This window comes from Castor canadensis, chromosome 9 (genome assembly GCF_047511655.1).
Source record: "Castor canadensis chromosome 9, mCasCan1.hap1v2, whole genome shotgun sequence".
NCBI classification, from domain to species: Eukaryota; Metazoa; Chordata; class Mammalia; order Rodentia; family Castoridae; genus Castor; species Castor canadensis.
This window is the reverse complement of record NC_133394.1, coordinates 82,066,606-82,093,617: the sequence shown is the minus strand read 5'-3', so window position 1 is coordinate 82,093,617 and position 27,012 is coordinate 82,066,606. Positions and strand designations below refer to the sequence as shown.

At 41.8% G+C, this 27,012-nt stretch overlaps 1 protein-coding gene and 1 long non-coding RNA gene across 6 annotated transcripts in view; one reads left to right on the top strand and one right to left on the bottom strand.

Moving 5' to 3' along the window:
* Positions 1-27,012, top strand: part of Aff1 (ALF transcription elongation factor 1) — a 160,738-nt gene that overhangs the window by 19,976 nt on the left and 113,750 nt on the right. The gene's annotated exons all lie outside the window — the stretch shown is intronic.
* On the bottom strand, positions 22,664-26,954 carry LOC141410934 (uncharacterized). The gene is made up of 3 exons (XR_012435740.1): positions 25,449-26,954; positions 23,885-24,005; positions 22,664-22,959 (listed from the first exon to the last, which is right to left on the bottom strand). It is a non-coding gene; the product is annotated as an uncharacterized lncRNA (long non-coding RNA).

The window sequence follows — 27,012 nt, the reverse complement described above, 5'->3', positions numbered from 1 at the left end:
GCACTGGGCACTCAAGAATTCTGACTCATAGGCCAGATAGAAGAATTAAATCTTTAACGTTTGCTTTACTACATGGTAATATGAAACTACAAAATTTGAGCCAGGAGGAGCAATCATCATTCAACAAGAATATAACTCAGTGATCATCATTGTTTTATTGTTCAAATTTCAACCACTAAACCATAAAAATCACACACACACACACACACACACACACACACACACACACACAAAGAATTCTGACCTATTTACTGACTTTCCCAGTGCTTGTTGATCTGAGTCTGTCTTCCACATAAGTTGTAAGACTAGAGAAAGGAGCGAAGGTCATAGCTGTAGAGGAGCTGGACACCCCTGGATGGTGGCAGGAAAAGCCACCCATCTTCCAGCTGAGGTGTGTTTAGCTGTAGGTAAGGGAGCACCTCAGACCTTCCATTCGCTTTGACAGCAGAGTGGGGAGCACATGGGAGACACCACACCACCTGTAGTGTCTGTAGTACAGACACCACAAGAACAACTTTTTTCTTCATTTCTTTTTCAAATTGAGGTCCTTATCCATGGGAGGCAGGTAGTTGCTCTACCACTGTGCTACATCCCCAGCCCTAAAACAGCTAACAGGGCAGGATGAGACTCTGCTATGCATTTACTTGACAGACACTTTTTCATTTCAATCTCACAATGAGGTTACATTCTAGAGATGCTAAAAAAGGAAAAGTTAGCTGTCTTATCAGTGGCAGATTGCAATCTGGTTTCCCTCTGTCACTGGACCCAAAGTCCTCAACCCTACATTGTCCACATGGAAGCCCGTGGCAGGGCAGTCTTTTCAGCTTCAGTTTGACACTCTGAGCCCTGGGCCAGGGATCCTCTGGAGCAGACTAATGTTTTCTGACACCCTAAATGAGTATTCGGGTGGGAGAATTAAGAGGGAGAACAATGGAGGGGTAAATCTAAGCTACTAAGCACATGTATAAGTATCATGGTATACCCCCCTGTACAACTGTTAAATGCTAATAAAAATGAGTGCTACGTAGAAGGTTATTCCTGGGAGTGCACTTTAGCACGGCCACAGTACAGAAGCGTGCATCTTTCCAGGGAAGAAACAAAGCTGATGGGGGTGACTAATGAGCCATATGGCAGGAAAAAGATTAAAAGATTAGTTAATTAAAAAAATTAAGGGATGGAGGTGGTGCCCTTGCTAAGTTAAAATCTCCCCAGGTCCTCCTGTCTCAGAGCTGTTTTCGTCCCTGCTGTGAGATGATGTGTGCTCTCTCCAGAGCGCTTTGTGGTCTGCACAGCATTACACAGATGTCAGGTGGTGGCTCTGTTGATAACAGCCTCACAGCCGTTAGAAGTTGTAGCAGTTCTCCTTTCAGAGTATCTTTCAACATCCTGCAGACTTACTTTCCCCCAGTGAGCACTTGCTGACTGAGCTAGGAAATCATCCTTAATTTAAGAATGGAGGTGCTGATTTTCAAAGAGGACAGAATATTTCATAAGTGAGAGTGAAGAAAATATCTTATTTATCTAAAAATATGCCTTCCTCAATAGCTTGTAAAGGACAAAGCCAGAGAGTTGAAAGCCAAGAGAATGGCATGGGAAGACATTTTTCTGTATCATTGTTACTTTTCCTTTCTGTCCTCATGTCCTCCGCCTACAGTAGTGACTCTGGTGTTTGGATCACTTTCTCATTGGCTCCCTGGGACCCTAACACCAACTTTTCACCTGGAGAAGCAGTCTGATTTTAAAGGAAAGAGAACTTGCTTGCAAATCAGTGAGACCTGGGTTAAAATTCTAGTGCCACTAGATATAATGCTGGGTAATTAAAAATGGTAGGTAACTTGCTGACTGTGTGATTCAAGTGATAGAGCACCTGCCTAGCCAGTGCAAGACCCTTAGTTCAAACCCAATACCACGACCAAAAAAAAAAGATAACTGAATTTTTCAATGAGATATTTCACATTTACTATGAAAATGTTATATTAGGATGTATATAAATGTTGATAACTGTGCAGGGAAAGTTAACTGTACAGGGAAAGTTAGATATTTACTTAATAATGCTTTCTTTTTTATTTAAAGTAAGTGGAAATCATGTATTTCCCTCAGGCTAGTTTGATTTTCACATAGAAATGCTTTGTTTTCAGGATATTTCAAGACTTACTCATTTAACAAAGACTTGTGGAGAGCCTTTCATGTCAAGTGTCTACTAGGAAGTAGTAGAGGGGTTGGGGAAGTTGCTGGTGAGATGGGGAGGGCCTTAGCCAGAGTAGATCTGCCCCCTGGGGGAGCTCATCCCAGAGCTGGCCTCTTACTTGCTTTGTAGAAGTCTTGTCACCAGGTGTTTTTCATCTAATGCTTTAACTTTTTTCAAAGCCATTGTCTAGTTCAGTGTTGCATTTTAGGCTCATGGGAACCTTATAAGTTAGCTCAGGACAGTATTTCTATTTGAGGCTTGAAGAGGTTAAGCAGTTTGGCCCTGATCCTGGGGTTAGTAATAAAACTAACCTGGGATAAACTCAACCGGGAATAAGTTTCCTCTCCCTTCCCTAGACCTCCAATCTGTCAAAATCTTACTCATCCTTCAATGTCAGCAGAAACCACCTCTGTCAAATTTCTAGTCATCCAAGAAATTCATTGCCTTTTTTTTTTTTTGATTGTTCCCCACTTTACCTCTGTTCCATACTCTCCCTTCAGTAGCTGCTGATCATAATGGTTCTAAGCATTTCTCCTTTATTGTGGACTGGTGGAGTGGCTCAAGAGGTAGAGCACCTGCCTAGCAAGCATCAGGCCTTCAGTTTAAACCCCAGTACCTCCTAAAAGAGTGGATAATGAGTACTGCATAACACTTTGTCAGTAGAGGGTGCCGGAGGGACACTGCTGAGTTAGTCTCTTCCTGGCTCTGTGTGTATTTGTGAGTTCACACATAGATACATCCAATGGTACTTGCCCATATAGGCACCCCAGAGCATATGGTCCCTTGGCGACCTTGCAGCCCCTGCTTGGGCCCAGTGACCATCTCCCCTTAGGACTCCCAGTGAATCCAGGGAGCCTCATACTCCAGGCCTCATGCTGACAGAGGTGCTCAGCTTCTTCTGTGCACTTGCCTATCATCCCTGGCTCTTGAACCCAGAGAGAGTGCTTATTGCTTTTCAGCTGTTGTTGACCTATTCCAGTGAACTTCTCTGCCATCTGGTGGGCTGCATTCCTACCCTCTCCAATAAAATCTCAACTCCAATTTTGGAGGAGAGCTCCTCCAAGATTTGTCCTTCTGTGTAACTTCTCTCACCTTTAGGCTACCTTAGTGTTCTCTTTGCATTTTTGTAGTTCCATTATAGTTTGATATTTTTAAAATTTTAAACCTGTGTTCACATTATTGTGTCTATTATTAGACCTAGACTAAAAACAGTCTCAGTACTTACCTTCCTCAAAGTGACAACTCTCTAAATTGGAAACAACTTTTTGCCAGAGGCCTGTTTAATCCTTCAGCAGTATAGTCGTGCTTTGTAAATAACAGCAATTAATGGATGGCATTGGAGTTGCTGCTGGCATGGAGAGATGCAGGAGGGTTGCTGTGGAAAGCGGCTGTCATAGGTGTTCATTTGACCTCTCTTGGAAAAACAACCCAAAGTTCTTGCTCTACTACTTACTAATGGGTTAACTTGGTATTTCTTTGAAGGCCTGTAACTGTTGAGAGAATTACTTCTTGTTGACCCAACTGTTGAAAACTACATTTTAGGCCTGTAAATATAGTCTTCAGGATTGTGTGAGCAGTGATTTACTGTTACCTATTTGTCTTCATTGACCTTTTAAAAACAAATTGCTGTGAAGTACAGGCAGGTCTCATAGCTAGTCAGGCCTGAAAGCTACCTGTATTTCACTTTTCAGGCTAATTTGTCAATGTCATCTCACAGTCTCGTTTTTGTCTGATGTAGCCAGAATGTTTGGCTTGGGTTAATGTTCAAATCTATGTACACTTGCTAAGCCTCTTCTCTAATCAACTCATGAGCAAAAGAGTAGAAGGAAAGGGTATATGGCAGGCAGGATTGTCCCTATATTTGGCATTCTAAGCCTGTATCTAGGAAAGCATTATAACCCCTAAGCTCAGAATATTGTCTGTATTTGAAGATATTTGCTTGAACTCATGGCTCACTGATAATGTCATCAAAGGCTGATGGGGCCTGGCACTGGTGGCTCGTGCCTATAATCCTAGCTACTTGGGAGGTTGAGATTGGGAATATCTCAGTTCAAGGCTAGCCTAAACAAATAGTTTGTGAGAACCCATTTCCAAAATAATCAGAGCAAAATGGGCTGGAGGGATGGCTCAAGTGTAGAGCTCCTGCTTTGTAAGCATGAAAGCATGAGTTCAAACCCAGTCCAAAAAAAAAAATGCTGATAGGCATGTTTTAGTCCTTAGGGTTATTTGCTACAGTTTGTAGGATGACCAGTTGGGATTTGCTAACTACTCCTTAGGACACCTGAGTATGCCTTCCCTTCTCCCAGGCTGTCCTCCTCAATCAGTGCTTGTCTGCATTGCTCAGTTCTTCACACCCTTCCCTCCTCACATCCACTCACATGACCTTTTCACACTTTAGCAAGGTTTAGGAAGATGAGATGTATTAAACTTTGCAATTTAGAAAACTCCAGGGTGATCGTATGAATGAAAGTAGTTTTTGTTTCTTTTCAGAAGTTCTCACAGCATTCATTGAGTCAAGGAATTGTGTGTGTGTGTGTCTTGGTTGTTGTTTGTTTGTTTTTTGTGGTACTGGGGTTTGAACTCAGGACCTTGTGCTTGCTAGGCAGGTACTCTACTACTTAAGCCAAGTCTCTAGCCCTGGTATGTTTTTTGGTATGCTACATTTTCCTCACCTACCCAAGGCTACAGCTTCCATAATAAGATAATTACTTGAAAATCTGAGAAATATGCAACTTTTTTGAAATGCATAAAACCATTCCAACATATCTCAGTACCACCTGTGTGCAAAGTGGTGTATGTTGAATTTTGCACAGTGTGGTCAAGCCTTCTCTCTTCTGATTTCTGGGACAAAACTTTCCTTCATCCTGTTTGTTAAAAATTGCTTCCCATTAAATCTCTGTCCCTAACTTGCTTCCTTCTTATGACACAGATTTTTCTCTCTGCATTCTTTAAAGTGGTTTAACAACAGGTGCTTCCCACACCTGGATGTCTAAACCAGAACTGTTTCCAGAATATCAGCATCTCCCTTTGTATATTCCTCTACCCCTCCAATGTAGATTCTCTAACTTCATCCTTCCTCCTCTTTCTTTGGCAGAACTTCATTACACTAGGAGACTTCCTGCAAATTCATTCTTCTCCTCCAATCAAAAAACTTTCAAGGGCCGGGTGCCAGTGGCTCATGCTTGTATTCCTAGTTACTCGAGGCAGAGATCAGGAGGATTACAAATAGACTCTGTCTCAAAAATACCCAACACAAAAAAGGGCTGGTGGAGTGGCTCAAGTGGTAGAGTGCTTGCTTAGCAAGCATGAGGCCCTCAGTTCAAATCCTAGTACTTGTCAAAGCAAACAGCCCCTACCCTCAAACTTCCAGGGCTCCCCAGCATCTGCGATTTAGAGTTTGATTCCCTTTGTATGATGTTCAAGCCCTTCACTCCCCAGGCCTCAAGACTCACCTCCCATCACTACTGTCCTTCCATCAGCTCTGATGCCAGCTGGACAGAAGATCTTACAAGTCCATATTCAGGTCTTTGTCTTTAAGTTCCATGTCTTGGCATATGCTATTCTTGCCTTCCCTCACTGCTTCATCTGTCTTTTGTTTTATCTAGCAGCAGCATGAGGGCAGTACTCTGACAGTACTCTGCATTGACAATACCTCTTTGCAGATATAGACAATAATCGGGAGACTTCCTGAGGTAGAGATAGCCAGGCAGAGAATTAGAGTTTATATAGGAATTGAAAAAGTTGTGTAGTGGAATGAGGAAAAGAGAAATGTGTTCCAGGTAGAAGGAAACAAAACACTGAAAATCAAAACCCAGACCAGGTCCTTTTGAACAAACTAATGAAGTTCATTGTAGTGGAGCAGAGAGTACTGAGTCAGGAAATGAACTGGTGAGCAGTGCTAAGAAATAACGGCTTTGTGTTCAGCAGAATGGGAAGCTATGGAAGAATTTTCAGTGGGTTGGTGGTTTGATTTGGTTTTAAAAGGTTACTTGTCAGGTGGAGGCTGGGGTTGAGTGGGACATCAGCCAATGCAGCAAAAGCAGCAAGAGGATATTAAATAGTTCATGGGAGAGCTGGAGAGGACCAAATGGGCACTGCATAATTTTCCAGAAGTTGTGGAAGAGGGTTCTGTTGGATGTATAAAAGAGAAAGGTCAAGAACAATTTCCCTGTACTGGTACTGGGGATGGGACCCAGGGCCATGAGCCAAGAGCCCTAAGTGTGGTAATAGATAAGCCCTCCACCACTCACCCACACCCCTAACCCCAGGTACTTTTTTTGAGTAGTCTAAGTTTGAAATGTGTGTGAAAATCCTTGCCAGTTGAGATGTCAAGGGGAGTAATTTGTTATCTAAATCTGGAGTTCATTGAGGGGAGTAATTTGTTATCTAAGTCTGCAGTTCATTGGGGTTTAGGCTGGGCTTCAAATACATGGTTACTAGAAGACAAATCTCAGTTGTGTTGCGATTTTCCAAGGGGAGTGAGATGAATGCTGAGGAGAGGAAACTGCATTGCAACTGAGTGATAACTACGTAGCAAGAGGGCTCCAGGAATTGAGAAGAAGCCCCTAAAGAAGTTGGAGAGAGGTTGAGAGTTGGGAGTGTAACTCCATGGTAGGGCTCTCACCTAGTATGCTCACCATCCTGGATTCCCCCAGCACTTTGGGGGAAAAATATGGGTGAGGGAAACCAGGATACTGTTTCCCAAAAGAAGAGCCTGAAATAGGGAGTACTTTACAGCTTTAAATACTGTTAAACTACTGTATCTTTGAAAACTTCCCCTCTCACTCACAGGCAGTAATGATCCTTGCTTTTCAAAGATACAACATTTTAATTATGACAGTTCATGTTTCTCTTCCTCACAAGGTTCTGTGCCAGGACAGCTGGTTAAAAGCTATCATCTGTGTACTCTGAGGGTGGCATTCTACCTGGATGTGGTAGATGATAAAGGAATAAATAACTTAAAAATGAATAAGAACTAGCCTCTGTCATCAAGAAGTGGTTATGTTTCTTAGTGATTTGCCTGATTTTTTTGAGTCCTTGGATTTAGGATGTATTGTCTGATAATATGACATCCCTTTATAGTCCTTCATAGACTTTTCCACACTCAGATGTGGAAGTAAGTACGTTTTGACTGCGCCTGGTACTTATGGTGGGCAAAGGCCTCGGGAACAAAACTTTGGTGACCTTTCATAGGGTCTTACACTGAGGGAGTATGGGAAATAGCAACTGTTGTAAAAATAAGCTGGCCAGTGGGTGGTAGGTAAGCAAAGGGGAAAGATTTATGGGCAACATCCTGTTCTGGAATCACTGCTGGGGACGGAAGAGGGAGAGAGACTGCTATATAAATCACGGAGGCAGCTCCGGAAGTAAAGTCTGCCCCAGGGGGGTCTGGGGTGGCTCTTCCTGGATGTCTTGTGCATAGCACATGGGGAAGGGGAATCTAGAGGTGCCACTCTTCTTAAGCTCATGTGGGGATGTGGAGGATGGTACTGCATTGGGTTAGCCAGCTTGCATAGGGGTAAAAGGAGCAGAACCTGACAGATGACACTGTGGGCCCAGAGTCATCCATCGTTTTAGAATCAAAGAAAAAGGAGAGATGGGCCATTTGGTAGGGAGTGAAAGATTGTGTTCATTGTCCCAGATCTCAGTACGTCATACATACCCTCTGTTTGGAGAGTCTCCTTATTACTTGAATCAGTCCATCAATAGAGGACTGGATTCTTCACTAGGATGTACCTACAGAGTAGGAAATTAAATTGCTATTAAGAAAGTATGTTCTATGTGTCTTAGAGATGATGTGATGTAGAAGCAAAGATACTCTATTTTTATGGGTAGGAAGGTAGTTTCATCCATGTAGCTAAATGTGCATAAAAATGGTCTGGAATTAGAATTATTCTGGTTGCTTAATAGGATAACTTTTAAAAATGTATACATTTAAATGTAGTCCTTGTTTTTAAATTATAGGCATAGATTAGTTTTTGCAATTCTTTTTATAGATATTATAAGGAAAATTCTTATTAAAAATGTTCTTGGTCCCTAGGTACCATCCCCAGTACCCCCGCCATGAGTGCACACACACACACAATGTTGTTTGGAAAAGTGAAGGAATAAGCCTTTGTTCTGCTACCTCCTTAAGAAAATTAAAATGTTGGTCATTTACTGTGGTTTCATCTTTCCATCATGTGATGAAACTACTTGAGACAATCAACTTAGTAAGGTTCATTTTCAGAGGTTTCAGCCTGTGGTGGCTTGGCCCTGTGGCAGCACAGTAAGTCATGGTAAGAGCATATGGCAGGCAGAGAAGGCTGCTCACCTCATGGTTGGCAGGAAGGAAAGAGGAAGTAAGGGACTGGAGTCCCAATATTTCCTTCAAAGACACACCCTTCAGTGACCTGACTTCTTCTATACTTGCTCTCTTTCATAAAGGTTCCACCACATCCCAGTATTGCCACAGGCTGGGGACCAAACCTTCAAAACATAGACTTTTGGGAGACAGTTTAGATTGAAACTATAGCATTCACTTATTTATTCAATAAATATTTGAGTGCCTTTTGTATTCTAGTCATTGTTCCATGTAGTGAAGATATAGCAGTGAGCAAAACAGACAAGATCCTGCTTTGCTGGGGTTTATGTCCTAGGATACAGGTAGATAGAATAATCATGTATCATGTCAGGATTATAAAGCAGGGTTGGGAGGGTGGTAAAAAGTATTAGGTGTATGAAGGAAGGGCATGCTATTTCATATCCAGTCATCAGGAAAGACACCTCTGAAAAGGTGGTATTTGAGCAGAGACCGGAGGGAATGAGCCATGCAGATGACTGGAGCTGGAGGTAGAGGGAAGTTTGTGGGCAAAGGTCCTGAGGTAACGTGTGCTGTGTGTGTCTGAGAAACAGGCAAGGTAGCTGATGAGGCTGAAGCAGAGTGATGGCGGGGGGAGGGGGGAATGGTTGGATTGAGGCCTCAGAACTGACAGGAGGCCAGTTTGGGGAGGGCCTATAGACCGTTGGAAATTTGTTGAAGGGAAATGGAAAGCCTCTGGAAGGTTTCTCCCCGAGAGGTAGCATATCTAAAGGTGGCTTTTACAGAATCACCTGGGAATCATTCCTGCAGTGTGTGGGGATTATTCTTCACTCTTATTCCCTAAACAGAGAAACTGAAAAGTTTGGGACATTACCAAAGGGACCAGATCCTGTGCTTTCCTGGCAGCATTCAGGGGTCTGTTATTCAGAAAAAGGAATCTAATTTGGGAATTTCCATTTTTTAGCATGTCATCATGACATGTTATTTTTAATAGTCAGGTCTCTGATCAATTATTGTGAATATTGCCCACGATGCTGTGTAGGCCATCTTGGGGTTCTGGCTTCAGCCTCTTCTTGCATGAAAATGATGCTCTGAACACTGATATATTCCAAAATTCTGGGTCAGAGTGTGAATTACTGTCACTTTTCCATGACAGGGCAGGCGTGTACCCACACATTTAGTTCTTGGGTTGCCAGCAGGTATTAATTAAGAAGTAGTTTGGCTTATCTTGGAACCAGCTGTTCTTTGGTTATGCACTTGAGTTAAGGGCACTCTTCTCTATTTTAAGACTGGTCAAGAGTTTACCTCATCAGGAGCTTATCAAGTGTTGGTGTGTGCACTGCTGTATTCTTTGAGAGCTATGAGATGAAAAGAAATGCTGTGTCTTTGAGGAGTTTACAGTGTGTTGGGTACAATGGGCAAAACCACTAATATTTGCAAGTTGATTTGGAAGTACAGAGATGGTAGAGATGAATTGGGATGAGAGTGTAATATGGGAAAGGCTTTGTGAAGGAGGCAGCACTTGATCTGAGTATTAAAGCTTGGAGAGCAGAAAAGACATTTCATGACTGAGAGAGAGAGGTAGGGAGAGTGATGTGGAAGGAGAGGGGTCTAGTCCACTTCTTTCTATTTGTTACCAATATGATGGAAGTGTTTCAAGAGGAAGAGGGAGGCAGAGGCTGCAACAGGAAAGAAGGATGGAAAAGTAGTTTGGGCCATCTAAACCTGAATTGCCTGGTGTGGTAGCCACCACCCACATGGTGTCAGTGAGCACTTGAAAGGTGGTTGGTCAGAACTGAGATGTTCTGTCAGGTGCAGTACACACAGATTTCAAAGAATTCATCTGGCCAGGCACCGGTAGCTCATGTCTATAATCCTAGCTACTCAGGAGGCAGAGATAAGGAGGATCGTAAACCAGCCAGAGATCCTATCTCAAAAAAAAACAGACACACACACATACACACAAAGGACAGGTGGAGTAGCTCAAGGTGTAGACCCTAAGTTCAAACCTTAGTACTGAAAAAAAAATTCATCTGGAGAAAAATGCAAGATTTATTCTCTATAACTTTAAAAACTTTAAAGATGAAGATACTTTTGCGATCATTGTTGTATGTAAAATATTAAAATGCATTGCAATGGTTTCTGTTTCATTTTTTGGTACTGGGGTTTGAACTTGGCCTACACCTTGAGCCATTCCACCAGCAACTTTTTTTTTGTGATGGGTTTTTCAAGATAGAGTCACATGAACTATGTGCCTGGGCTGGTTTCGAACTGCGAACCTCCTGATCTCTGCCTACTGAGTAGCTATGATTACAGGTGTGAGTCACTGGAGCCCTGCTGCATTGCACTGGTTTGTAGTCTTACCTTTTTAATGTGGCTACTTGCAGATTTAAAATTATATTAATAGCACCCATTATATTTCTATAGGTCATAGCTGCTTTAAGCTAGGGCTTGTAGTCTGAGGAGAGGAAGTGAAATCAGGGTGAATGGAAAATGTGAAAAAAAGGAAAGGGATAGGAGGAATTGGGAGAAAACAATTCCTGGGATTTACACAAGGTTGGTAGGAGGGGTCAAAGACACTTCTGAGGCTCCTGACCTTGGTGTTGCAATTACCTTGCAGGAACAGCGTTCTACAGAGGACAATGATGGTTGCGTGTGGGGCCTGTTGATCGCAGCTGTACTGCAGGAGCTGAACTTGGCAGCACACAGAGGAGTAGATTAGCCCTGGGAGGCTGGAGGTGGCAAGACCAGTTAGGTTGGGTCTCAATGCCCATCACACCCAGTTGCTGCAACTCTTGGGGGGGAGTGGGGGAGAAGGGAAGGGGTAACGTGGCTTGCAGGTGGTGCACTGCAGAAATAATCTGCATGATTGCTTGAAACTTTATATTGAATTTTGCACTGGGCTTCCCAGTTCTGTTTCGTTCAATGTCTAACTTTTTCCCTTTAAATTTCCATGTCCTTTCTAGCAAGGAGAAAAAGTATGGTCAAATTTGGTTGTGGTTAAGAGTTTTCAGTGTATTATATTTAGACTGGTGGAGCAACTTATCTTTTTCCTTATTATTTCTGGAAGCAGGTTGATTTTGTAAAGAGACAGAAAGTCTCCAAATAATAGAATTGCTAAGCTTTATTTCCTAGTATCAGAACGATGACTAAGAAGGTATTATGAGGTATGCCCTCCTTTTTGAGAGTTGATGCTTCCATTCATTCGTTCATTCATCAGATCTGTACTGAATATCTCCTATGCTGGGAGATGCATTCACATCTGATGGGGTCTCACTTCTGTCTTACTAGGGAGAGGGGGCAAGCAGTGTGATAGATGCTCTAACAGAAGAGAAGAGAAGGGTTATAGGGTCATAGAAGGCAGTGAAGTGTCATGCATGGATCCATTTGTTCATTTATTCAGGGTGCTGAGAATGGAACCCAGGGCCTTGCACATGCCAGGCAAGTGCTTTTACCACTGAGCTACACCTCCAGCCCCCCATAATGTCTCTTAATGGGAACATGGGTATCGGTCACATAAATTCTGAAAAGAGCTTTGGTAAACAGCTAAAATGGAGGTCGTCATACAAATAAGCTGTCAGATTGCTGTGGAGGGCATTTAGCATTCTTTCTGACTTCTGATTCCAGGCCTCCTTTCCTCTTACGAGTGGTGGTGACAATATTGCCGAGTAGTAGTGACAATACTGCTGGATCCAGGCTCATGCCTGTAATCCTAGCTACTCAGGAGGCAGAGATTAGAAGGATGGAGGTTCAAAGCCAGCTGGGACAAATAGTTTGTGAGACCCTATCTTGAAAAGAAGAAAAAAGTAAAAGGAAAAAAAAAAAGGCTGGTGGAGTGGCTCAAGGAGGAGGTAAGGCTCTGAGTTTAAACCTCAGTCCAAGGCAGAAAGAAAGAAAGAAAAGAAAAAAAAAAAAGACAATACTGCTGGGACTTTTGTAATGTGTTCTGGTTCTCTGGTTCTCCAGTTTGCTGCTGCCTTCTCCACCCCCTGTGTTGGCCTGGGATGATCTCCATAAAACCATGATTGATTAAAAATTCCATCAGATCATTGTTACCTAAAGAAAAACATTTCCTGTCTCTGCAAGCTGGTGTGCACTTACCTCTGTAGTGTTTTTTCTGCTTCTCTCTTATGCCAGTGTGATACAACCACAGCTTTTGCTTTTTACCTAAAATCCAATCCATGTCCTCCCACACTTCTGTTTTTCTGGGCATACTAGTTCCTTCTAACATGACTTTGTTTTCTTTTTCTTTTTGGATGTACAATCATTTTTATGTGTGTTTACTTTTTTTTTCTTTCTCCTTTTATTTTATCATTTGACTTTGTTTTCTTGAGGAAAATCCTATTTATCTCACTGTAACCTTTGGTTTCAGTTCAGTAGACATTTATTGCAGTCTTCCCACAATACTATGTGTTAGGGATGCAAAACTCATTAAGAAGGCTGGAGGCATGGCTGAAATGGCAGCGTGCATGTCTAGTAAGTGCAAAGCCCAGTACCACCAAAACAAAAAATAAATACTTATGCTTTCTGCACCCATAAAATGTATCTGCTAGTAGGGGAGATGGAAGTCAAAATTTAAAAACTGACTGATGCCAGTGGGTCACCGCTGTAATCCTAGCTACTCAAGAGGCAGAGATCAGGAGAAAAGGTTTGAAGCCAGCCCAGGCAAATAGTTCTCGAGACCCTATCTCAAAAAAACCCTTCATAAAAAAGGGCTGGTGGAGTGGCTCGGAGTGTAGGCCCTGAGTTCAAATCCCAGTACTGTAAAACACACACACAAAAAAAAAACCCGACTGATGAGACGTGGGGAGGTATAGCTCAGTGGTAAAGGGCTTGCACAGCATGTGTGATAACCTGAGTTTGATCCCCAGCACCCAAAACAAAAAACAAACAAAAAAAGACCTATCAGTATTACTATAAAAGGGAAACATAACTCCTTTTGATCTGAGAAAGCAAGGAACTTGGGAGGGTAAGAAAGTCGATTTTAGATTAAAAAAGGTGGGGGTCAAGCTAGGAATCTCTGAGGAAGTGGCATTTCAAATACACATTTAAACTAGTACTTACAGTAAAATATTCTAAGGGCTAATTACCATAGGGTAAATATTGGAGAGCAAGGAGAAGAAATATAAACAAAGAGTTGTCACACAGTGTGGTGAACTCAGTGCTGGGGGTGTAGCAAAGAGGGGAATGCCAATTGCACAAGAATGGCTTCCATTGCCAGGCAGTGGAAGGGTTTGGTGATCTGAGGGCCATTCATGCAGAAGCATAGAGATTTATAAGAATTTGGGTTCTGTTCCCAGAACTTAAAGGAATTTGGTGTTACTTATGTGCTAGAGTAGAAGGAGCCTGGAGTCTGGAAATGAAGTGGAGAGGTAGGTGGGTAATTAAGAAGGGGTCTGGGGGCAGAACTGGGCCTATATCTTAGCCTCTGGCACACCTATGCTTGATATGTAGGGTAAGGTGAGTTAACACATTAATTAACAATTAATTAGTTAACAAGAAAAAACTGTTTGTTTTTTTTAAAAAAATCTCTCTGTGCTTCTGTTTCCTCACTGAAATGATGATAGCACTGACCATGTCAGATTATCGTGAGGATTAAATAAATTAATCCCTATAAAGTTCTTGGAACTGTTTGTGTATGTGCATAAATGCAGGTGAGGATGATGCCTGTCTATGGGCTTTGTGTTGCATGGAAATGAGCCTTGACCCTCTGCAGGCCCATAAGACTTACTTATTTGAAGTGTTATACTTGATCCTGCTTCTGTTTTTCACACATGGTTTCAGAGGGACAGTGAGTGTGACTGTGTTAGAGTGGAAGGGACTGGAATTGTGTCTCTCTCTTTCTTTAAATTTTTTATTAGCATATATTCATTATGCAGGGGGAGATTCAAAGTGACAGTTCCAATTAGTCTTATATTGTATGTTATTTATTTGCCTCCATGTTTGTCTCCTTCAGCCTCCTGGAAAAGCCCTCACCTTTCCCCCTTCACCTTCTGCATAATTGCTTGTTCTCTCACCTGGGTTCCCACAGCATCTCATCTCTACTTCGGGTCTTTCCCATTGTGTTTTAAGGTTTGTGCTTCTTCTAGACTGAGGCCCCTCAGGGTGTTAAGGGCCCTCTGTTAGTCATCTTTACATCCTAGTGCCAAGATTAGTGCCTAGCCCTGGCACATACTGGGCACTTGTAAGTAAGTGTTTGTTGAATTTATTTGAAAGGTTTGCCAGGGAGTTGCCCTAACTTATAATTCAGGAGAAAGGTCCTCCCATGGAAAAGCCTGGGCATGTTGCTATGAGAGGTTGTTTTCGTTCTTTCACACCCCAAGTATTCAGTGAGTGCCTCCTGCACATGGTGCTGTGGGGGCTACCAAGATGAGTCACACTTGTGCTCTGCCCTGGGTCGCTTTCACTCTGATCGTCTTAATTATGGGTGTAAGGGAAGTGGTAAATGGTTGCTGATAGGTTTAATGAGAAATGAGCTATGAAGTGGTTTTTTGTATTGGAGTTTTTTGTTTAGCTGTGTAATTACTTTGATCAAAGAACCTCAGAATTTTTTTACTGGTGCCTCATTGGTGGTAGCTTATTTCTCATGATTACATTTCATTTTTCTACCAAGAGAGAATCTGTCTAGTAAAGTGCACAGCGCTAAGCTTTATGGTAAGCTTGTTTCTCAGATTTTAATCCTGAGTACATATGAGACCACCTGTGTCAGGTGGCGTTATAGTTTAGCTAAAATACTTTCATGGGCTCTTGTTACATTTTCTTGGGATTTACTCATCATCAGTGTTCACATTTTCTAGAGCTGCCTAAGTACACATTTTTATTACAGCTGTGTTTTTTTAAGCTTTTGGTTGATTTGACTCTGCTTTTCTCACCTGTTTATAACCACCCCTGCCTTTCGTTATTATTATTATTATTATTATTTTGCATAATGGGGATTGAACCCATGGTCTTGTTCATGCTAGGCAAACACTTAACTACTGGGCCATATCCCCACCTCCCCAAACTCCGCCCCACCTTCTTTAAGTAGAAGAGGCAGGTTCTTTCTGCCTGACCTCTTGTAACTCTGCCCAGACCAGTTCTAAATCCCAAGAAACTTCTCTTTTGGCCCAGTAAAGTACCCCCCATTGCAAGTGTGTCCCATGTCCTCTTCATTCCAGGGGTCTTGAGATTCCTGGTTCCTCCCACTCTTGGTCCTGGCATCCCACACTGCCCTGTCCTGGTCCTTATCAGCACATGGGCAGGGCAGGTTCTGGTACACCAAAGTAAACCTTTGCTGATTAGATGAGCTGATAAGAATAAAGCTTACCTAGGGGTGGGAGGGTTTCTAAATTACCCCAATTTGTAAGGAGTGTGTTTAGTAGTTCTCTTATCTTTGTGAAACTTTTATTTGAAAACCCTTACTCTAAATATTGAGCCTGTTATAGAAGAGTTGCATTTTAAAAATGGTCATTTCATATGAAGAGATACTCAGTCATTCATAGCAAGATATGCAAATGAAATTCCGCTTATCATATCTCCTCTATTAGAGTGTCAAACAAAAGTTTGACATGTTTTGTTGCTAAGTCTATAGTGTGAAAGTACCATATATAGCTGAGGGAAATGCAAAATGGTATAACCCACTGTTATTGTGAAATAATTTAGTCTTTATCCTGTTTCCTGGCAAACATCGCCTAAAATCCTTGGAATCTTCAAAGTGGTAAGTGCCTTTTCACATGCTAATGAACCGACTGACTGTTGGCAGCCCCTTCAGGATGGGGGCTGGTCACATGGTAGACCGAGGCTGAATTAGAGGTTGGGGCTTTTCAGCCCCTCTCCAAATAAATCTCAACCAATAAAAGAATATAGATTATGAAGATGCTGAAGAGGTCTGTTGACCCTGTAATAAAAGGATCCTAAATACACCAATTAAATTAGAAAACTAATTGGATATTGTACTATTAGAAAATTTTACTAATATTAAACTAAGTAGTAATATTTAATTAATATTAAAACATTTTAGGTGAGATAATGGTAGTTTGGATATGTTATTTTAAAAAGTCTTCATCTTAAAGTCTATTTAAAACTGGAAAATCCTGCTCCTTGAGTTTCTTACCCATAAAATAAGGAAGAGGCTTAAAATGTCTTGGCTGCTTTCTCTCTGCTCTGCCGGGGCTGTTATGTAATAGCCACGCCCTCCTGTTTTCCTTCTGAGAATCTTGTTATGACAATGTGAGAGCACTGGTGTTGCTTGTGCAAGCAGCTCCATTTAAACCAAGTGCTTCTGGGAGCAGAAACTCCGCCCGATCGACCCTAGGAAGCTGCTCAGTACTTTTTCTGGCATTTGTTGGCTCCTGAGCAGTGCCTTGAATCTGAGAATGTAGAAAGTCTAGTGAACCTCCAAAACCTATTGGCAAGTTACTCAAGTGGTAGGAAATCTACCTAGCAAGCACAAGGCACTGTCAACCCCCTAGAACCATCAAAAGTAATTGTAGTTATTAGTGTTTGTTTACTTGTGTGTGTGCGCACATGCACACACTGGGGATGGAACCCTGGGCCTTGAACCTATAATTTTCTTACATGAATCCTTGACCATAAAGTTTCAAAATAATAATTAACTCAATGATTTATAGATCTTTGATCATGAAAATGTTTTAATTAGTTATTAATTAACTGTTTTGCTTTTTATGCTCATTTTATTTTCAAGATATTTAGAAAATGGAGTAGCTCTTTTTCTGAATTAATAAGTGCTTAGAAGACAAAGGTTTTTTTGTGGGGGGCAGAGGGTAAGATGTGTGCTGGGGATTTAACCCAGGGTAAGTGTTGTATCACTGAGCTATAGCCCCAGCCCAATATATATATATATTTTTTAATCTCTCCTGTAGCGTTGCACGGGTCTTTAGAAATTGTAGATGCTTAATAAAGCACCTAGCTTTAATCTTATCTTGCATGTGATTTAGGTAAGAAGCAGAATCCATGACAAGAAATACTCTGCCCTTTTGGAAGGGGGAGCCTAAGTCCTCAGGTGGAATGTAAAATCCACACCCCTCAAATAAGGTTTTAAATTGTTTGAATTCAGACACTTGCTAGGAATTAAAATAGCACATTTAGGATGGGACAGGCATCTTAACAATGCCAGCAGTTGACAAAACCTATATGTGTGAGGAGACCAGATCTTAATGCAATTTATAAAATGACAGGCAAAAACATCCTTGCAAAGACTGGAAAGAATCCTCTGATTTTCAATTCTTAAATCCTTCCCCGTATGTAAATTCAGGGAAATTTGGGGGTAGTTTTAGGGGATGGAAAATGCCCTAATTCATAGATGGCTGCACTAAAATTTCATTTAGACTAGCTAGAGTGATACAAGTCACTTGTCTTTGATTTGTGTTTTGTTTGTCTTTGAGATCGGGTCTCCTTTTGTAGGCCAGGTTGGCTGTGAAGTTCCCGTCTTCCTGCCTCAGTCTCCCTAGTGCTGGGGTTACAGCTGTGCTTCGCTATGCTTGGTGGCCACTTTGTTTTTTTTGGTGGCACTAGAGTTTGAACTGAGGGCTTAGCACCTGCAGCGCTTCTGCCTGAGCCACACCTCCAGTCCATTTTGCTCTAGTTATTTTGGAGCTAGAGTCTTAGGAACTATTTGCCCAGGCTGGCCTCAAATGGCTTATTTTCCTGATCTCAGCCTCCCCAAGCAGCAAGGATTACAGGTGTGAGCCACATGCCGGGCACCAGGCTAGGACTGCATTTCCAGTAAACACCCAGTGCTAAGGGGCTGCTTGAGGCCCTCACTTTGAGTAGCTAGGCTCTAAAGGAGAGGAGCTCAAATTTGGCAGCACACTAAATCACCTGAGGACGTTTACAAAATACTGCCACATGGCTCCCTCTCCCACCCCCACCCCAGGGTAGTTGACCTGGGGTGTGATTAGAGAGTGACAGGAATGTGTCTCCAGACATGTTCATGACAGTGAACCACTGCTTAATCTAAAGTAGGTCACATCTGCAGGAAAGTCTCTGTGTTTTAATAATACTGTTCTCTCTTATTTCTCCCTTCTCCCTTGAACGCCCTGTTTTCAGAATCCATTTACTCTTTGCTTATATTGAATTTGTTTTGTGGTTGCTGTTGCAATTAGAGTTCATGATCAGTGTGTTAGCACCTGAGTTGGTGGAAGCTTCAGAATAGCTGACAGTCCTTCACACATGATATGCAAATATTTGGCTTCAGTTGGACTTTCTGAAGTGGTAAGGAGGGCTCACCCATCCACATTTGCTTCAGAAGTAGAACCCAGTCAGAATCCACTGTTTACATAATGAGGGAATCCCTCAGATGGTGCCATTGGGGGGTGGGTAGATCTCACCCTAAAGCTCTCAAATAAAAGAGGAAACCCTGCCAGCTGCAACTACCGCAGAGCTCCTCACGGTTCTCAGTTCCAGTGATTATCTTTTGGCAGTGTTTCCTCGAAAATGAGCAAACATTCTCTTAATCCCGTCAGTCCTCATGACTGGACATGCACAAGAGCTGGGAGTTTGTGGTAGGTGAAAGCCAAGGTGAAGTTGTCGGGACCTTCCGAGAACAGCTGCATTTGTTGGGATTTGAATAATGTAGGGGAGCTCTCTCTCCAGCTGGAGAAGAGAGGAAAGGACATTGTAACAAACACAGAATATTCTCTGCAAGGGTTGGAGGCTTGAGAGAACTGAGCCACAGGGTGTTCCCAGTAAAGGGTGGGGACGGAATGGAGGGAAGTTGGTGGATGATAAGGTTACTGAAATTGCGCTGAATTGGGAAGAAAAGATGACAGGCACCTCTGTAAGGAGGTTTTTTTCCTCCACTCTGAAGGCAGCAGAGAATGTATACTTTCCCTGCCTTTTTTTGTGAGTAGCATTTGATATGTATTTTAGAAATTACGCATCCATCCATATTTTGGTATTATTGTTGAAGACTGGGGACAAAGTTGGGAAGAAATAATTCTAATTGAGCTGTTGAAGTGTGAGTGATGAATCTGAACTAAATTCGATAGAGGGGCTAGTAAGATTGGAAAACTTCATAATTTTTAATTTCAAAGAAGCTGTGGAGTGCTACAGCATTGACTGTAAATAGCTTTAGATAAGTTAAGAATGCACGTGGTTAGTCCTAGGGCAGTGCTTTATCATCTCCAATGTACAATAGAATCGCCTGAAGAGTCCACAGAGCTTCTAATTCTGTATGCTTGGGTGTGGCCTGGAATTTTTCAGAAGAATGAAGTAAAGGAACAACAGAAGAGTAAACAAAAATTTAGAAGGGACAACTGGAAGGCAAATATTAAGTTGGCAGAACTTAAACCCAACCATTTCCATAACTAGAGTAAGTTACTAAACATTTCAGTTATAAGGCAACAGAACACCAGTGGGCTCCTGTCTAATGCAACAGTCTATTGTACTAGATGCATTTTAAATATTAAAAAATGTGCAAATATGAAGGAAAGGATAGAAAAAGATACACTATCAAACAGAAAGCATAAGAAAGCTCAGTAGAGACAGCTGTATTAGTATCAAGAGGGAAGAGGGAGAATTCCAGGGAAGCTGATACTAGCTCTGTGGAAGAGAGAACTTTCCAACTTCACAGTGCTCATCACTGGCTAGCTGTGGGCTGGGCTGCCTTGTAATTACAACAGATGTCCCTGGAGATAGGCAAACAAGCTAGATAGGGTAGAGAGAGAGCTTTCTTGCATGGACAAGTAGATTAGGTGACCCTTGTCTCTTTCCTGGAGCTGAAGATTTAAGTCTAGTTGCTTTGTTCTTACAGTAATGGTGATTTTTTTTTTTTTAGGACTACAAAACAGGATATGTTTAGTGTATAATATTTACAGAAATTTTAGAATGCCTAGAAGCCCAGGCAATTTTTTGGGAGGAGGGGCAGTGCTGGGGTTTGAACTTAGTGCCTCATGCTTGATAGGCAAGCACTTGAGCTGCTCCACCAGAACCCCTGTAATCTTTTCAATATGCATATTCAATTTTGATGAGGTGGGATCCTGACAAATACTGAATTGTATCTACTTTTAAGAAAACAAAAACAAAAACCTTGTACTATAAATATCTTTCCTTGTCATTAAGTATTTTTTACAAAATTAGGAAGGTAAAAGCATATTCATGGTGGTGGGGTGGAAGAACTAGCGGTCAGGAGTGTAGATACGGAAAAGTAAAGAAGTATCTAAAGTAAGGATCTCCCCCACCCACCCGTGTACTTTCCAGATGGTGGTAATTACCTGTGGGGAATGAGCTAGGAAAGGGAGGGACTGATCTTTAGTTTGGGGAATTGATGGCTGGTGGATGAGGGGAGGGAGAGCACTGGCACTGAGGCTGAGGCCTGTCAGATGAATTCTGCCCCTGCTGAGCTTGAGCTACATGTGGATCAGCCCTGCCATTTGTCTATTGACTCTTTCCCTCCTGTTTTTTTTTTTTAAAGGAACTGCTTCCTTGCATACTTATTGTACATGCTTCCTGGTTTTTACTAATCAAAAACTGAGGCCATTCTTATTTTAAGGAGTTTATTGCTGATCATGACAGTTAAAAACAAAACAAACCACACGCTGATACAGAATTTCTAGTATTGTGTTATCCAAATTCTTCCTAATCTGCTAATGGGAAATTTAATGAAGTCTGTCTTCTATCGCTCCTGAGGATAGAAGTGATGAACGGTGTCCGCCCACTTTCTCTGGTCGCTTCCTTGGTGGAGGAGACATCACATCTTCTTCCTCTGAGGGGAAACTGCCATTTGCAAACCTCAGATGAAAGGTGGGTGATAGGTGTCTATTTAACTTCATCCAGATGGGGGTAACCCTAAACCATGCATTTTGGATAACCTCCCAAATAACCCATCATACCCAGGGAGGTAGCAGGAAAGAACACTCTTGGGATTGAGAGAAAGTGAGTTTTAGGCTGGAATCACACATTTAAAGAGTCGATGATATAAAGAACAGATTTAGACTGAAAGGAGACACATGAGAGCTTCTGGAATTTGATCTTGGATCCTGAGTGTGCAAGCAGAAAGGATTGTAAGGTAAGCTGAGATCCTCCCCCCGCCCCCCCCCCCCAAATACAGTGTCCTAAAAAGTCTATAGAGAACCACTGGTGTCAGGGAGGAAGCAGACCTCTCTTGGTTCAGGAAGTTTGGCAGTGATGACAGAAGGAGATTGGGTGGTAGGTAGCTTTTAAGAAGAAACTGGTGTGTTGGGAGAAATGGATGATTCTAAGATTGAGGCAGAGGAAATAAAATAGGAGCTTAGAGCATCTTGTATCAGGAAGAAAGGAGTGTGCAAAACAAAGGGATGAATGAAGCATGCCAAAGGGACAAGGAACCAGCTTGAAAGAGCTCACTTTGGCCAAGGCTGGAACAATTTGACAACAAATAAATCATGTACATTTGGATTATAACCCAGAGTTCAAAACAAATATCCATAAGGCCATACAAATATTACAAAATGACTGAATGAAGAAATAAAGAAATGCAAATTTTTTTTAAACAGAGAAATTCCAAGTGTGTATAGCTACTACCATCCTGCACGGTGGAACTCCCCCCCCCCCAAGGGAAAAACAGATTAATAGAGAAAGGGCCATGCTACAGGATACCGAGCCAGAACTCCTCAGATCTGTCAAGATCATGAAAAATGAGGAAAGACTAAACTTTCATAAACAATGCAATGTGTGATATCCTGTGTTAGATCTTGGAACAGAAAGAAAACATTAATGGAAAAATGGCAAAATCAAAATAAAATCTGGAGTTCAGTTCATGGGATTGATACCAGTGCCTGTTTCTTAGTTTTGACACATGATAATATAAACAGCATTGAACATTGTAGGGTTACATGGGACTCCTTTGAAATTTTTTGGGAGATCTAAAATAAAAAGCTTATTTTAAGCCAGTGGTGTGCTCTTGTAATACCAGCACTCGGGAAACTGAGGCCAGGAGAATTGTGAGTTTGAAATCAGCCTGGGCTACACAGGGAGAACCTATCTCAAAACAAACAAAACATTTATTTTAAGCCAGCACTGGTGGAAAACACCTGTAATCCTAACTACATAGGAGGCAGAGATCAGGAGGATTTCTGATTTGAAGCCAGCCCTGGCAAATAGCACAGGAGAGTCCAATCTCCAAAATAACCAGAGTAAAATGGACTGGAGGTGTGGCTCAAGCTGTAGAGCACCTTCTTTGCAAGCATAAAGGCCTGAGGTCAAATTCCAAAAAAAAAAATCAAACAACAACAACAACAACAAAACCCAGATTGATTTGGAATGGAATAGAGGACTGCTTTTCCTTTTCAGAATGGAAAAAACAAGTGGAAAGTGAGTCTGAATGAATGCCAGGTGTAAGAGGGCATTTGGAGATTAAAGACTTGGAAATTGGTTTTCTTTTTCTTTGTTTTTTCATTATTTTTTTAGGGGGGATTGGTTTGCTTAAAACCCTCCTTACCCACATACATCTTGAGAGTTCCAGGTAGCCAGTTTGAAGATCAGGGTGGAAGACCTGAGAAGGTGGAGTAAAGCTTTAGAATAGGGCCAGGAACAAGGGAACTGTTTGAGGGCTGTGGAAAGGACTGCTGCTTGATGTTGAGGCCACAGCTGAGGAGAGTCAGTTAATTTCCTGCAGGGCTTATTAGCACTGTTTTCCCTGCTGTCTCTGTCCGCAGGGAATATGCATATATCCCCCACCCCCCCTTTCTGTGTCTTTCCTCCCTTTTCCTGTGCTGGTTTTTAAGACCTTCCAGTGGCAACCTGCAGCAAAGTGAGTTTAGCAGTGTCCTCCTTAAACAACATTCCATTGAAATACAGCGGCAGTTTATGAAGAGATTTGACCTGTATAACTTGTAGATCAAAAATACTATAAGGCATAGAACCCTTGAAAGACCATTGTGGTACAAATGCATACACTGAGTTCTGAACCTGTTTAAAGGTTTTTTTGTGTTTTTTTTTTTTTCCCATTAAAAATAAGGTATATTAGAGGGCTTAGAGGTATGGCTCAATTGGTAGAGTGCTTGCCTAAATAGGCTCAGAGTTCAAACATGAGTACCACCGAAAAAAACCCCAAATAAATAAATATATAGGACATTACAAAGATTTTGCTTTTCATCTTGTAAGTTTAAAAGCTAAATATGCTTTGAAATGTTTTAGATATGCATGTATATCTTGCCAAGTAAACAACAGAACACTTGAGTGATTTTCATTCTTAGATAAACATGACCATGGTGCACTTTGTGTTTACATTTAAGAAGTGTTACATATACCACATACTGTTCACATTGCATGCAGGTAAGTACTGTTTATAAAGCTCGTTAATTTAAAGAGCTAATAAAAAGGTACTTCTGGCATTCAAGAACCCATCTCAGACAGTAAAATAATCTGCTCCATTCACCTTGTAAATTCTGCCCTATCTGCTAACTTGCATACCTTACCTTTGGGCTTCAGCACTTGGTGCCTGTAGGATTAGTGAATTCAGGCATTGCAGAAATTCAGCACATACTCATCATCCAAGGGAGACCTGTGCTTTGGTTGTATGGGTGATGTCTTGCCATCCTGCAAATGTGTTTCCATTACTTTCATGAGAGAGTTTTCGTTGTCATTGGCAATGACTACAACAGCTCTAAGTATATTTAAATGCACAGTGAAGATTGACCAGTGATCTTACTCCTCATTTGTAAAGTGAACTGAAGCTATCAGTTGGACCAAGGCCTAAGCATTTGTGTGTGTGTCTGTGTGTGTGTTTAATTTTGTGTGTTTAATATATGTGTTTAATTTTGGGGGGCAAGGGATGGGACTGGGGTTTGAACTCAGAGCAAAGCAGGCCCTCTATCATTTGAGCCACTCCTCCAGTTCATTTTGTTCTGGTTATTTTGGAGCGGGGGTCTTGCGAATTATTTGTCCAGTCTGGCCTCAAACTTCAATCCTCCTGATCTCAGCCTTTAGCAGGTAAACTAGTATTAAAGGTGGGAGCCACTGGCATGCCTGGCTGTCTAGGCATTCTTGACCTGAAGTCCACAGAGCCTCGGGTGCTTCCTAATTGGGCTCCAAAGAAATCATGAGCAGCATCAAAGTATAACAGATGTTGCAGTGTGGGCCTATATCTTCACATTTCACTAGAAAGCCAAAAGAATTTGGTGTTCCCAAAAGGTCTAAGAATGCCTTTTTGTTTAGTTTTGCTGCTGAACAAGATTGTGGGTTGTATGCAGTGGTGTTTTAAAAAACACTTGGAAGTAGACTTCACTCATACAGTATCCAGCTGGAAAATAATTGCCCCTTGTACCTCCCTCTAGTATTTTTAGATCTATTACAAATTTAGTGTAATTCCACTTCTGCTTCAAATTACCCTAATTTATATAACAAGCTAGTTTGAGAACCCAGGGAATCTCAGGTGTAATTCTAATTTGGTGTTGATTTTATGTTTCTTTGGGTAAATATTTGCTGTATATTTTCATTTTTGCATATTAAATGATATGAGAATACTGAACAGTGCAGAGGGAAAAATGTAGCCTTATTTATTATGGTCCTGGGGATCAAACCCAGGGCCCTGTGTATAGTTTTCTACCACCAAGCTACATCTCGACTGCAACAATGTAATGTTAGTATTGCTGATACATTTGCAGATTGTGGCAAATGGAAATTTTGAGTAAATGATATTATGAATTTTTTTTTTCTTTACTTGTCAGTTGGTTTAGTCCTTTACAGAAAGTGGTGTTGTAGTTACGTGGAATTTATTCATGACTGGATATACTCAGAAAAAGGAAGCATTACTTTGTTCATTTACTTATTTTTGAGTCAAGGTCTCCCTGTGTAGTTGAGGTTGGCCTGGAATTCGTGATCTTTCTGTCTCAGTCTCCTTCATAGTTGGGCTTATAGGCCTGAACCACCTTCCCTAGCATAAGGGTTATGTCGTATCTTTAATATTATACCAAAATTCCACAAATTGTAGATTAAAAGTCCATCAGTCTGTCTTGTACTTTCAGTAGATCTCTTACTTACCCATTCATGAGTTTGTACCATCATGCATGGGTCATTTGGAAAGTGTCAGTCAGTAAATTTGAAGGTCTTCTAAAAATCATACTCATCACTGTCACCCAGATCTTGTTAGGAAAACCTGTAAGTGTTGGGAAGCCAGCAAGCTTACAGTGGTGGATGTAAAGTTTTCCAAAATGCTTGGAAGCTCAAACTTGATTATTAGCAATAAATACCCTCAGTCCTTTTCCTTGAAGGAACAGCTTTACTTTGTTCATTTTCAAGAAAATGTCTCCCAAATACTCAAGTCAGAATAACCAGTTTATGAATTCTTCTTTCAAGTAAAAATGGTACTCCATGCAAAAAGCGAGTGTAGCTTTCCACTCAAGTGGAAAAACACAAGTGCTTTTCTAGTAGACAGACATCATACTTCAGTGTGCAGCAGACTGCTTTGTGTGCAGGAATGGCATTGCTCGAAGAACCTCAAAAAGACCTGTACTCACTGGTCAAGATTTAATGAAAGTAATAATTCTGACTGGTTGCTTCATTAAGGGCAGTCACACGGGAAACTGACTTTTAAAACTGTAATGTAAAGTGTGCAGTGACTATTGGGCTCATTTGCTGCCACTACCTTGATTAGTGCTAAAGTGATAATAGTTTTCCATGGTTGCTTTTTTTTTTTGCACCAGCAGTGATGTCAGCACAGTGAAAAGACAAATACTGTCCTTGTGTTATTCTAAAAACAGTCCTGACCTCTGAAAAGGTCTTGGGGACTCCCAGGAGTCCTGTAACCACACTTTGAGAACTCCTGATAGAGTAGCATTGTAGTTTGGGTGCCAGATGTTCACGTCTGTACTCTACTCTTGAGTAACACAGTGTGGACTGTCTCTGTGAGGTTGGGCAACAGTCTTGGTTCTAGGTCGATGGGGAGTCCACAGGCCAGGAATTCTTTCACCAGTCATCTTAAGAGTGGCAGTGCCCGCAAGTAAGAGGCTGGATCACCACCTTCGTCCATCTCTGCCCATTGAAGTTCTTTTCTGCTTGTGTTTAGGCACTGCTTAAATGCCTTTTCTGGTCCTCAGAGCAGTACTTCTTTAAGTGCTTAATATATTACTGGTTTGCATCTTGTTTTTTGATCAAACCTTTAATTACTAAAGGACCCACTTGAGTTATTATTGTTCTTTGTGTAATCTGCATGTTGCCCCAAAGGGAAGACGTTCTGCAAACGTTAGTCTCAACGTAGTAAATTCAAAACTGAAAGCAAAGTAAAACAAGTGTCTGTTCGTTGCCGTTTCCTGGTCGTAGGCACTGGAATGATCGAGAGCAGCGGAGGTGGTTGACTGCTGCGGTTGTTCTCCGCTCACTGCGGCCCCGGTATCCCACAGATGCTCACGTGGGAGCTGCAGTTCTGAGCGGCGGGTACTGGCTGTTCCGGCGCGGTGTGTTTGTACATTGCTAAAACCTGGCAGGGGAGCGCCGTAGCGGCCCCGGGCCGGGCGGGGCGGGCGGCGGGGAGTCCCCGCCCGGCGCAGCCTCGCCTGGGGCTCGGGCCGGCCGAGCGCCCTGCCCTTTTAAGGAGGTGGACTGTACC